The sequence below is a fragment of the Haematobia irritans genome, chromosome 5 (genome assembly GCF_050003625.1).
Source record: "Haematobia irritans isolate KBUSLIRL chromosome 5, ASM5000362v1, whole genome shotgun sequence".
NCBI lineage: Eukaryota > Metazoa > Arthropoda > Insecta > Diptera > Muscidae > Haematobia > Haematobia irritans.
The window spans coordinates 118,283,722-118,298,570 of NC_134401.1; the positions used below are offsets into that span (position 1 = coordinate 118,283,722).

A 14,849-nucleotide genomic window follows, 5' to 3' on the forward strand; every position below is an offset into this window, starting at 1 on the left:
TCATACAACCCTTTTTGTGAAAACTTTTGTCGTATAATATTGTGAAAAATGTTTATGCCTTTTTGATAAGACTGTACCTTAAATTTCCAATATTTTCAGGTCAGGAGCCATTTTTTTTGTCACTATAGCATGTTTCACCATTCTAGTGCCGTGACATTTATCTCACCAGAGATACGATGTTCGAAAATTCGTACAACCCTTTTTGTGAAAACTTTTGTCGTATAATATTGTGAAAAATGTTTATGCCTTTTTGATAAGACTGTACCTTAAATTTCCAATATTTTCAGGTCAGGAGCCATTTTTTTTTGTCACTATAGCATGGATTTCGTGGAATTCAATTATTAAATCGCCAAATTATGTTTAATATTGCAGCAGTCTTATTTGGACCATAGCGTTTCGCTGCGCTACCACTCACTGAAAAAAATATTGTCGTGAGGTCCTTATAACATAATTAAGTGATTTCACTTAAAAATGGGTATCATAACATCAAAGAAAAAATGTTGGGCTAAGGTCAACTTGACTTTTAATAATTCAGAAAAATGCTTGAAATTTAATGAAATTGTCTTTAAATTTGTTGTCTTTTTGCATCTAGACTACAAAGCAAAATATCGTTCAAATATAGGATATGTCTTTCAACACTTTATTTTAAAGACTTTTTTACTTGAAACATAGCATAATTTCTACTGGAAGTCGAGTCTTAATTTGGAAAATAAAGTTGTCGTTAACTCGTTTTTAAAGGACTTTGATAGCATATGAAGAAAAAAAGCTGAAAAACGAAAAATTAAAATTTGCTTCCTAGTACACAAGTGCACAAAACCCAAATTTCAAAGAGAATTGTGTCTTAAAAGTATCCTTAATACTTTTATTCTCCGCTTCTTTGGCTCGGAATCAAAACCCAAAATTTTTAAAGTAAAGACAAAATCATTGGATTCGGGCATACTTTTTTTACAGTGCAATAATTTCTTTTTTGATACAAGAACATTTTGTTCACATTGAGATGCTTGAGATCTCCAAATCTTTCGAAAATCGATTTATCGTTTTATAATTATTTTTGATTTCAAAAGAATCAGATTCGTCGAAATTTAAGATCACCAAATTAAGGCTTCGATTCTTTTTCTAAAAATGTCGATTGGGTGAAATGTCAACTTTGAACTTTTTAATCCCTTATAATTCCAAAACATGGTACATAAATTACGATCCAACCGTACTTGGGGACATTGTCGCTTGTTTTGCTATGCGTTAAAATCATAGTTTTATATATAGTTTTACCTTCTGAATGTATTACATAATGTTTGATATAGTTTGATAGACAAGGCTATTATGTCTTGAGCGTAAGAAGACAAAACCCTTTATCACAGGCTTAACATTGAAATAATTTTTAGGCATCAAATTGGGATCAACTGTGTGATTCGTTTTAACTTCAATTCAAAGAGTTTTTTTCACAAAAATAAATACTTACATTATATATTATAAGACTATAAGGTCATGTCAGAATCTTAATAGAAATTAGATGACCTTATACCATCTTAGTTGTAGCTTTTGAAATAGAAACGCAAACTGAACACACCTATTTATGGCTATAGCTTAAATATGATATGAACTTCAGGGTGTAAAGCAAGTTGACTTTAAAAAATATGATTTAATTAATTGTTTTAGTTAGTTTTTTTTTTTGTAAGAATATATTAATCAAATAAAAAATTTATAAAAGCTAAATAAACTTTTGATGTGGATAATTTAGATAATCTTAGATTTTATATGATACATTATGGTACATCCCCATTATTTATTATTATTTTGTAGTTTTTTTTTTCTTCTGCTCCAATTTTAACCTTCTTCAAAGAATTATAATACTTTAATTTAATTTAAAATTTAAATGAATACATTAAACAATACAAATTGCTACATGATATTGTATATAGACATGAACAATGTAGCGAGAAAATTATTATTCGTCAGAAATAAAATTGTTGCAATTTAGACTGACAGACCGACAGACAAATAAACAAATTAATTAATGCTGTTTCATTCTCATTGCTTCACTCTATGGTTCTCCCCCAAAAAACAGCCAATAAATTTATCCAAAACTGAACACACCCTTGCCTTGTTTTAATTGTAAGAGTGTAAATGTTTATTCGTAAATATCTTTGCCATTTTTTTTTCTTTCGTCTTTTTTTTACTTTATTTTCATTGGCATATGTCAAGGTTAGATTGTCAGTTTATGAAATGAACACAATTCAGAAATAAATGCCTTATGTTCACGAACCAAAGTGTTGGCGTTTTTTTTTTGGCTAGATAGCCGGTCGTCTTTGAGTAAACATCAAAGCCAAAAATGTAGATTTTTTGGTCTATTGTTGCAAGTACCAGAAACGGAAAACACGTTTTTATTTAGCAGTAGCCACTTTGATTTTTTTCTGGGATGGTAATGGTTTTAATTGTTTTTTTGTTTGTTTTCTATATTGTTAAAAAGGTTTTTGGCTTTTTTAACCATGCAAGGGTATTACACATGAAAAATTTTCCACACAGTCATTTACCCAAGTAATAATTAATTAAATGAAAAAAAACGATCCTAAAAACTAACGCACATGCAAGACTAACATTGTTTTTGGTGTAACGGCTTGTAAAGCCCATTCAAGTATTTAATCGTGAAAAAAAACCAAGCAAAAAAATACACGCATTCAAAAAACCAAAAAATAATGCACACATAAAATAATTGTTCACATCGAATTATGGTGCTACAGGGTCGTTAATGTTATTTAATTTAATTAAATGGTGCAAACTATCTCAAAAATGGACAAAAAGTTGATGGTGTAATCTTAGAGTATTGCACTAATAAGCCCAGAAATAAAAAACTAAACAAAAGACTTAAGCAACAAACTTGTTTGTTGTCATTATTTCGGCTTGTCACATCTGATCAAATTTCTGTTAGAATCTCAACTGAATCATTCTCTCTCCTCTTATCTCTCTCTCTCTCTCTCTCTTTAGTTTCGACAAATGATTTCCACACATGTTACCGCCTTTTGGTTTTTGTCGTAATCGTATTAAGACGATTGCACATTGAGTAACTAAGATTTAAGATTCTATAAAGAACACCTACAGAGCATATCGGAAGTGTGTCTATTGTGTAAATATACAGCCACTGATATTTGATAGGTTACAGGTAATCTAAGAACTTTTGGAAAACTTTTATATTGTCTTTGCATATGATTACGCTTTGAAGCCATGGTTCAAGAAATTACAATTTGTGGTAAAGAATCCATGATATTTTTACAAACTTTACCATAGTTTATTAAATCAAATCATACAAATAAAATATATAAATAAAATATATTTCATAAAATTTATATAGTTTCATATTCACACGAGGTATTCCACTTTTCCATAATACAATTTTCTTCTTTCTGTTTATGGCATGCCGAGAGGTAAAAACTCTTGGAAATTTTGTCAAAATTTTATTTCTATAGAAATTTGTATCAAAATTTAATTTCTACACAAAATTTTGTCCCAATTTTATTTCAATAGAACATTTTGTCCATTTTTTATTACTTTAAAAAATTTTTTGTAAAATGTCATTTCTGTAAACAAGTTTGTCAAAATTTTATTCTGTAAAAAATTTTGTTAAAATTTTATTCTACAGAAAATTTTGTTACAATTTTATTTCTATAAAAATTTTGTCAAAATTTTATTTCTATAGAAAATATTGTCAAAATTTTCTTTCTTTAGAAAATTTTGTCAAAAAGATAGTTTTATAGAAAATTTTGTCAAAATTGTATTTCTATAGAAAATTTTGTCCAAATTTTATTTTTATTGAAAATTTTGCCAAAATTTTATTTCTATAGGAAATTTTATCAAAATTTTATTTCTATAGAAAATTTTGTCAACATTTTATTTCTATAGAAAATTTTGTCAAAATTTTATTTCTTTAGAAAATTTTGTCAAAATTTTTTTCTATAGAACAATTTTATTTCTATAGAAAATTTTGTCAAAATTTTCTTGCTTTAGAAAATTTTGTCAAAAAGATAGTTTTATAGAAAATTTTGTCCAAATTTTATTTTTATTGAAAATTTTGCCAAAATTTTATTTCTATAGGAAATTTTATCAAAATTTTATTTCTATAGAAAATTTTGTCAAAATTTTATTTCTATAGAAAATTTTGTCAAAATTTTATTTCTATAGAAAATTTTGTCAAAATTTTATTTCTTTAGAAAATTTTGTCAAAATTTTCTTCTATAGAAAATTTTATCAAAATTTTATTTCTATAGGAAATTTTGTTAAAATTTTAATTATATAGAAAATTTTGTTAAAATTTTATTTTTATAGAAAATTTTGTCAAAATTTTATTTCCATAGAAAATTTTGTCAAAATTTTATTTCTATAGAAAACTTTGTCAAAATTGCATTTCTATAGAAAATTTTGTCAAAATTGCATTTCTATAGAAAATTTTGTCAAAACATTATTTCTACACAATATTTTCCCAAATTTTATTTATATTGAAATATTTTGTCAAAATTTTATTTCTATCGAAAATTTTTAATTATATAGAAAATTTGTGAAGAACCTTTTCGTTGAAGAGGAACAATTTAAAACGTACCAAGACATCAAAAATTTTACCAATCTACCAAACAGTACAAATCTATCATTTTTGGTAGAATTCTACCAACTCTGGCAACCATGGGCGGAACCCTTCTATAAAAAAACTTGTGAATCAATAAAAACGATGGCGGTCGCATAGATGAAAACCCAACTTTTATCAAAATTTTATTTGTATAGAAAATTTTGTCAAAATTTTATTTCTATAGAAAATTTTGTCAAAATTTTATTTCTTTAGAAGATTTTTTCAAAATTTTATTTCTTTAAAAAAATTTTGTCAAAATTTTATTTCTTTAAAAAAATTTTTTCAATATTTTATTTTTATAAAAATTTTGTCAACATTGTATTTCTAAAGAAAATTTCGTCAAAATTGTATTTCTATAGAAAATTTTGTCAAAATTGTATTTCTATAGAAAATTTCGTCAAAATTTTATTTCTATAGAAAATTTTGTCAAAATTTTATTTCTATAGAAAATTTTGTCAATATTTTATTTCTATAGAAAATTTCGTCAAAATTGTATTTCTGTAGAAAATGTTGTCAAAATTGTATTTCTATAGAAAATGTTGTCAAAATTGTATTGAAAATTTTGTCCAAATTTTAATTCTGTAGAAAATTTTGTCAATATTTTATTTCTATAGAAAATTTTGTCAACATTTTATTTCTATAGAAAATTTTGTCAAAATTTTATTTCTATAGAAAATTTTGTCAAAATTTTATTTCTATAGAAAATTTTGCCAAAATTTTATTTCTATAGAAAATTTTGTCAAAATTTTATTTCTGTAGAAAATTTTGTCAAAATTTTATTTCTACAGAAAATTTTGTCAAAATTTTATATCTACCCGTGTAAAAATTGGGGGATCTGATTTGATATGGTTAAATCTGAGCCAAGATATGGTCAGATCTGAGCAGATCCGAAAAATGGTTATATCTGGTCAGATCTAAATACTATGAAATTGGATCTGATCAGATCTCAAAAATGAGACACATCTAATCAGATCTAATTTGATATAATTGTATATTATTTGATACAATTGTATATTATTTGATACAATTGTATCTTTCGAGATCTTTCAACACATAAAAGCCCATAATTTGTATATCAAATGAGATCAATTGTTTTATTTAATAATACAGACAAAAAGTATGTGCATAATAAATATGTTTAATTTAAATTGATCCATCAAAGCTATTTAAGAGTATTGACAGTTGAGTTAGAGTGTTGTCCAAGGGTTTTTTCTTTTGTTTCTTCTGCTTTGGACTTAGACACGCGAATAAAGTATTACAGCGTTAAGGCAATCTGCAATGAAATTAAGTAAAAAAAAAACAATTATTAAACAAATATATGAATAAACAAATATGGGAATATATTGAACTATGTAAGCAAGTATTAGTATTGTTTTGGATCATTCTTCTTTAAGTTGCAATAAAAATTGCCATATAATTTTATGTTGCTTTTAATACTCACATTTAAAGTGTATTCGGGATTAGGTTAGGTATAGCGATAGGCTGTTGTTTTAGGCTCATACATACTATTCAGACCATCATGACATCACAGTGATCAACATCTCACTTATCACTGACTGCTGCTCGATTCAATAATTAGCTCAATAACATGGGACCTCCTTGTTGTAATCGAGTCCTATCGGCATTTCACGTTGCGCTGAAACAACTTAGAGAATCTTTGAAGCAGAAATGTCACCAACATTACTGCGAGGAGATAATCCACCGCCGAAATAATTTTTGGTGTTGATCGGAACTGGGATTGAACCCGTGACCTTTTGAATGCAAGGCGGGCATGTTAACCAGTACACCACTGAGGTTTTCTTTTTTTCCAAATCTAGAAAATAGTAAAACAATATGAAAATGACTACTAAGGAAATAACAAATACAATCTACTTACCTACATAATCTCCGCAATAAAGGAAACGATATACACTTTATCAAAGGAACACATTTAAAACAAATATATTAAATTTATTAATTTTCTCAGCTAGTCTTGCGTTAAATTTGTTTAGAAGTGATGCCCCTGACGGCGTTGACATTTGACATAATGACATTGAGGTTGTTGTTAAAACTGATGGATCGTTCACACTAAAAACATGAAGCACTTTTATAATGTATAGAACCCATTTATTAGAACGTATGATAGATGAAACAAGAAGAAACTTTTGTTGTTTGAAATTTTAAATTAAATTTACTATATGAATATTAAAATCATCTTGACTAATGAGGCTCATTTCACTCGGTGCCTGCGTCACCTTCTTGCTTAGAAAACCAAGAAGGTATTGAAGCACCCATCCTCAAGGTACGACTTTTTGGTGATCTGGGCAACGTTTACTTTTTACAATTACGACAAGCAACAAAACCATTGCTCTTTTGAAGGAAACGTTTCCCGCGATTAAAAATGTTTTAAATAAAATGTAAATTACTATCTCCGAGTGGGACATATATTAAAAAGGGCGACTTGTTCAGAAATGTTATTGCATAATCAAAATCTACTAAACGTTTTTTTAATGTTTGAAGTTCTATTAATTAAGCAAACTACTAACTTTTGGGCAGTATGTCTGTTATTCCAAACTAACAGATTGTACTTTCGCAGAAAAACTGCGAAAACAGCACTTTTTTGTTTACCAAAAAAACAGCAGTCAATGTTTCCTACAGCAGTCTTTTTATATGAGTATATTTCAAAATAAAAATTCATTTTGTAATCTACTTAGGATACTAAATAATGCTTTGGATGAAAGGTTAATTAAACTCCAAGCGCATGGGAACGACAAATACTAAATGAGTGTTTTGATGAAACCCACATTTTTCTTACTACTCGAGGTGTCAAGTGGATAGAAATATCTACACATCCCTTTTATATAAAAATACCAAAACTAATATCTATACTGTACAATTAATAAAAAAAGGCGTTTCTTTGCGCATTTTCAACAATTTATTTTTATTACTCTTTTTGACGTCAACCAGCAGTATGCGATAAAACATTTAAAAACTGGCGCTGATTATTATATCCATTTCCAAAACTGACTGTTTTAGATTGTTAAACCATCTGAAGTGAAGGAGCTCAACCATGTTCTGAAACTCGAAAAACATGTTTATAAACTGCCAAATACTTTAAGATGTATTATGTAAGTTCGTTAAATAAACAAAAGTTATTTTTCCATCTGTAACTTTGTGTATATATCTCGAATAGTTTTTTAGACGTGTATTTCAAAAATCTTTTTAACTTATTCATGATTTTTTTTATTATATTTTGGACCGTATTTAACCCCATATATAGTCAGATATGATGTTATATCTACCATATCTTATTAGATATAGTGCTATATATGGTCCTATCTAAGCATATATTATTAGATATGCCAGATATAATTAGATATTATACTATACATGATGAGATCTGCAATTATATCTAACCAGATCTAGCACCATATATAGCATATCTGTGCATATCTATTTATGTCTGAACCAATATCTGAACAGATCCAATTAGATCCAATTTTATATTATTAGATAGGATTGGATCCTCCAATTTTTACACGGGTATAGAAAATTTTGTCAAAATTGTATTTCTATAGAAAATTTCGTCAAAATTTTATATCTATAGAAAATTTTGTTAAAATTTTAATTATATAGAAAATTTTGCTAAAATTTTATTTTTATAGGAAATTTTGTCAAAATTTTATTTCCATAGAAAATTTTGTCAAAATTTTATTTCTATAGAAAACTTTGTCAAAATTACATTTCTATAGAAAATTTTGTCAAAATTGCATTTCTATAGAAAATTTTGTCAAAACATTATTTCTACACAATATTTTCCCAAATTTTATTTATATTGAAATATTTTGTCAAAATTTTATTTCTATAGAAAATTTTGTAAAAATTTTAATTATATAGAACATTTTGTAAAAAGTTTAATTATATAGAAAATTTTGTTAAAATTTTAATTATATAGAAAATTTGTGAAGAACCTTTTAGTTGGAGAGGAACAATTTAAAACGTACCAAGACATCAAAAATTTTACCAATCTACCAAACAGTACAAATCTATCATTTTTGGTAGAATTCTACCAACTCTGGCAACCATGGGCGGAACCCTTCTATAAAAAAACTTGTGAATCAATAAAAACGATGGCGGTCACATAGATGAAAACCCAACGTACCACCTTGAATAGCATCAAACCGAATACCAAACAAAAAAAAATGTATTGCTATAGAAAATTTTGTTTCCTTTGAAAATTTTGTCAACATTTTATTTCCATTGAAAATTTTGTTAAAATTTTATTTCCTTTGAAAATTTTGTCAACATTTTATTTCCATTGAAAATTTTGTCAAAATTTTATTTCCATTGAAAATTTTATCAAAATTTTATTTCTATTGAAAATTTTGTCAAAATTTTATTTCTATGGACAATTTTGTCAAAATTTTATTTCTATAGAAAATTTTGTCAAAATTTTATTTCTATAGAAAATTTATTTATTTATCTATAGAAAATTAGTTAAGAGGTAGTTAGTTGAAGAGGAATAATTTGAAAAATCTACCAAAACATCAAGAACTCTATCAATCTACCAAACAGTAAAAAAATCTAACATTTTTTGTAGAATTCTGCCAAAAGTTGGTGGGACCCTTCTGTAACATAAATCTAATCTTGTGAATTATAAAAAAACAATGGCGGAAGCATAGATGAAAACCCAACATATGACCATCTTGAATAGCATGTGTGATCGTAGGTATCGAAGGAAAAGAGCACCTTGCACAGAACGCAAACGCTATTTACCATACAAATACAGGATATTGTTTCTATTTCATTTTTAAGAAAACTTCTACAGCAGGAGTGTCCACATTTGGTAAAATAAGCAAATACAATCTGGATGTGACTCCGATAGTAGCATTTTATTGAAGTAAATTGTTGTTGCCCGTTGAGAATAAAATGATATTCCTACCGCCCTTGTATATCGCATCGAGTTCCTCCGTCTGGCTCACTGATTGATGTAGACAAGGACTCCTAGAGACATCCATCCATGGACATAAATTATAAATTTATCCATATTGTGTAATTCGCATATTTATTCAATTCCTTCTATTTATTGGACTCTTTTTGGAATTATGTCACTTGACATAACTTTACTTTCAACCGTGAAAGCAAAAATAAGGAACCAATTTCATATTGGGTAAAAATATTGCCCTTAACACAATACGCCCAGAGGTATTAAGGCAAACATCCAAACGATGCCGTTGAATCTTTTAGGGAAATGTGGATTTTTAGGAAATGTGGATTTTGATTCTAAGTCAAAGTTATGAACAGATTTTGATGGAAATATACATATCCTCAGAAAAATGTCGACGAAAATTTCGATGGCCGATTTTATTTTGGTTCATGGTAATTAGTTGATCTTTGTTACATTTTTCTAAAATGAGTACATTTTCTTTGAAATAACTAAAATTAATTTGATTTAAAATTTTCTAAAATAAACCCACATTTTCTTTTTCATGGTGAGGTAACTTTTATGTGTGTAGGGTCTTCAGTCACTCCATTTGTTAAAACCTATGAAGAACACTTGGAGATTTAGCAATATATGAACAAATACCTACACAACACAAATACCTATATATACTGTGTGAAATCACAATTGGCTTATATAACTTAATATTTTATATGTACTGTAAATGAATTGACAAATTTTCTATATTATGTATCTTATAGGCAAAAGCAAAAAATATTTCCAATATTGGACGTCAATACTTTCTAATTTTATGTTAGACACACGTGGTCCAATCTTAAATCATGATTTCCATAATATCCATATTATTGCCGCTTATTTTTCACATTTGTTTTTTTGCTCACTCTATATTTAACAAATCACATATTTCAATTAACATGTCAACTACACATATATGGACATGTTATCCAATAGCCCAATTTTTAAATTTTTCCTCTACAAGGCGGTGATCCAGGCACAATATACTCCAGTTACATCATACAATTACACACACAAAAAAATTGTAAGATAAATTTTAGCATTTATCCACTTCAGTGAATAGTCAGATAGTCAGCCGTTTATGCGAATGGGTGGAGTGTCATAGCAAATATCAAAAATCAAACATTCTCACTCTTGGTTTCTATCATTTATCTCAACACTTTGGCTGGACATAAAATCAACAGAAAACTGCACGCAGACATTCTCTGACCGAGTTGCATAAAAATAAAAATGGTAATCAAATTAATTGGTGATTTGAAATCATTGAATCAGTGAAAAATACGCAGGCATAAACAAAAGACTTAAGAGACAAACTTGAATAGCAGCTGTTACTTTGTACCATGGCTGCCAAACTCGGGTCGAGGTCATGCACGCATTGAACAAGAATTTCAGAAACGTATTTAAATTAAAAAAAAATGTTTTATTTTTTTCCATGGCGATTTATTATAAAAAAATCGACTGGAATGGAATAATTTCTGTGGCCTAAATGACGCTTACGAATTTTATATGGATTTCTGTGTATGAATTGGGTAATGTTTTATGAATCAAATAGAGAACTTTTCGACATTTTTAAAATTTAAAAAAGTCGATTTCGGATCGATTTTCAAAAAAAAAAGAAAATGTGTCGATTAATGGATTTGAAGATTAAAAAAGTCGAGCTCGACAAGTTTATACATACCCGATGGAAATTTCAGCCGGGTTGTATCCATTGTTTATGCAAATGGATGGAGTGTCATGGCAAAATATTAATCAAACACTCACTTTTGTTTTCTATCATTTATCTGAAAACTTTGGCTTTACATAAAATCAACGGAAAACTGCACGCAGACATAAAATAAAAATAAAAATGGTAATCAAATTAATTGGTGATTGGAAATCATTGAATTCTATAACAACAAATAATATTTAAATGTTTCTCGTAGTCGCTATGAAAAATATCCAAGCACAAACAAAAGACTTAAGAAACAAATTTGAATGGCAGCTGTTACTTTGTACCATGGCTGCCAAACTCGGGTCGAGGTCACGCACGCATTGAACAAGAATTACAGATCCGTATTCAAATTGGAAAAAAGGTTTTATTTTTTCCATGGACATTTATTAAAAATTGATTTTTGAAATAAATCGACTAGAATGTTATGATTTCAGTGCCCTAAATATTGCTTGTGAATTTTGTATCGTTTCTTGGGTAACAATTATGCATTGTTATAAAATGCAAAAGGTGAACTTTTCGATATGTTTCAATATTTCTAAAAATCAATGTACAATTTGGAAAAGCTCAAACAATTGCAATTGCTAAATAAAAATCGATTTTTGACGTCCCGACTTGGCACTTTTTGATTGAGCATTGTTATAAGAAGCAAAAGTTTTAGACATTTTTCAAATTTTAAAAAGTCTATTTTTCTAAATTAAAATAAAAACAATTTATAGATTATTTATTTAAAGCTATATGGGTTCCTTGATTACAATTTTTTTTGGTGTGAATTTGAATTTTAAACTTTATTGAAAATGAAATAATTAATAATTCTTCAATCTTTTTTATTTATGAACATAAGCAATCAAAATGCCATTAACAAAATGATTTATACACAAAAAATATATCTCACTCTACCAGGTGCCATAATGTCTCAATCATTCATTCATTCAGAAATCCGTTCATATGCCACATTTTAAATTAATTATGAAATGAATTTTTCATAAAAATGTTAAGCCCATAAACAAAATCACCCATAAGTCTTTGTGGCCAATGTAATAAAATTCTTTTATATGATTTTCTAATTTATAACCACAAATTAATTGTAAATATACTTAGCTAACTAGCACCATACAAAAGATTTAAGCAACGAACGTTTGAACGCAATTACTTTGTCGGATGACGTGCGTAAAACCAAAAATTGGCCTCAATACTTTGCATATCAGCCACAGGGGAGGGAATAACATGACAGCCTCTCATGTCATAAGGCATGAAAAATCTATAATACTATTTTTTTCTTTTCGATTTTTCAAGCTTTTAAATAGTTTCTGTAATGGTTGCGTACCAAGCATAACTAAAAATATCCAGTTACCCCCCAAAATCTCAAGAAAAGAAAAAAAAACGAAGAATGGCATATTCCATAGACGACCATTCACTCATTTGGCCATTAAGAAAAGATAGCCAGACACTGCGAGAAGCTTAGTTAGCCTAGATTTTTCCCCATTTTTTTTTTTTGTCTCTTCTGTATCCTAAAGCTGTAAGTGAGCCAGCCACTTGCAATGAATGCTTTTGGAATTTAATTCAACTGAATTATCATTTCTGTTACTATTTTGCCATTACTAGTATCTGGGAAAATATTGCGTATACGCCTTTTGCTCTGTTGATGCAATTTGGCATAGCATCATGGTTGAAAACTTTTAAACTCGATATGCCATCAATTGAAAGTGATCAAATATAGAGACAACATCAGGTTGCAACTAATGGAACCAACGCCTGTTATGGTTTGAATGGTGCAACGACAGCTAAACGGGTATACTAAAAGGGTTATTACAAAATGGTTTTATAAAAAATATATAGTGTTATGTGGATTAAAGAGAATTGATTTAAGTCAAATGAAACTAAATTAAATTGCAACAACTTACTTAAATTAAATTATAGTATCAAAAAATAAATTAAACTTAATTATTAATTTAAACTAAAAAAATCTATAAAATTAAAATAAAATAATTTAAATAAGATCTTATCAGAGAGTAAAGTTTTTACGATTTTCCTAAATTGAGGAAATTTTTTTATACCCTTCACCATAGGATGGGGGGGGGGGGGGTATTAACTTTGTCATCCCGTTTGTAACACATCGAAATATTGCTCTAAGACCCCTTAAAGTATTTATATTCTGAGTCGTGGTGAAATTCTTAGTCGATATAAGCATGTCCGTTCGTCCGTCGGTTGAAATCACGCTAACTTCCGAACGAAACAAGCTATCGACTTGAAACTTGGGACAAGTAGTTGCTATTGATGTAGGTCGGATGGTATTGCAAATGGGCCATATCGGTCCACTTTTACGTATAGCCCCCACGGGAGCCACCGTGGTGCAATGGTTAGCATGCCCGCCTTGCATACACAAGGTCGTGGGTTCGATTCCTGCTTCGACCGAACACCAAAAAGTTTTTCAGCGGTGGATTATCCCACCTCAGTAATGCTGGTGACATTTCTGAGGATTTCAAAGCTTCTCTAAGTGGTTTCACTGTAATGTGAAACGCCGTTCGGACTCGGCTATAAAAAGAAGGTCCCTTGTCATTGAGTTTAACATGGAATCGGGCAGCACTCAGTGATAAGAGAGAAGTTCACCAATGTGGTATCACAATGGACTGAATAGTCTAAGTGAGCCTGATACATCGGGCTGCCACCTAACCTAACCTAACGTATAGCCCCCATATAAACCGACGTTCAGATTTGGCTTGCGGAGCCTCTTAGAGGAGCAAAATTCATCCGATCTGGTTAAAATTTGGTACATGGTGTTAGTATATGGTATCTAACAACCATGCAAAAATTTGTCCATATCGGTCCATAATTATATATAGCCTCCATATAAACCGATCCCCAGGTTTGAACTCCGGAGCCTCTTGTAGGAGCAAACTTCATCCGATCCGGTTGGAATATGGTACGTGGTGTTGGTATATGGTCTCTAACAACCATGCAAAAATTGGTCCACATCGGCCTATAATTATATATAGCTCCCATATAAATCGATCCCCAGATCTGAGCTCCGGAGCCTCTTGGAGGAGCAAAATTCATCCGATCCGGTAGAAATTTGGTTCGTGGTGTTAGTATATGGTCTCTAATAACAATGCCAGAATTGGTCGATATCGGTCAATAATTATATAAAGCCCCCATATAAACCGATCCCCAGATATGACCTCCGGAGCTTCTTGTAGGAGCAAAATTCATCCGATCCGGTTGAAATTTGGTACATGGTGTTAGTATATGGTCTCTAACAACCATGCAAAAATTGGTCCATATCGGTCCCATATAAACCGAACCCCAGATTTGACCTCCGGAGCCTCTTGGAGGAGCAAAATTCACCCGATACGGTGGAAATTTGGTACATGGTGTTAGTATATGGTCTTTAATAACCATGCAAAAATTGGTCCATATCGGTCCATAATTATATATAGCCCTCATTTAAACCGATCCCCAGATTTGACCTTCGGAGCCCCTTGGAGGACCGAACCCCAGATTTGACCTCCGGAGCCTCTTGGAGGAGCAAAATTCATCCGATCCGGTGGAAATTTGGTACATGGTGTTAGTAT

At 29.4% G+C, this 14,849-nt stretch overlaps 1 protein-coding gene and 1 long non-coding RNA gene across 2 annotated transcripts in view; one reads left to right on the top strand and one right to left on the bottom strand.

The window, feature by feature from the left end:
- Nucleotides 1-14,849, top strand: part of LOC142238801 (uncharacterized) — a 56,724-nt gene that overhangs the window by 10,693 nt on the left and 31,182 nt on the right. The window lies entirely within an intron of this gene.
- Nucleotides 5,680-6,600, bottom strand: LOC142241396 (uncharacterized). The gene is made up of 3 exons (XR_012723615.1): nt 6,489-6,600; nt 6,054-6,425; nt 5,680-5,885 (listed from the first exon to the last, which is right to left on the bottom strand). It is a non-coding gene; the product is annotated as an uncharacterized LOC142241396 (long non-coding RNA).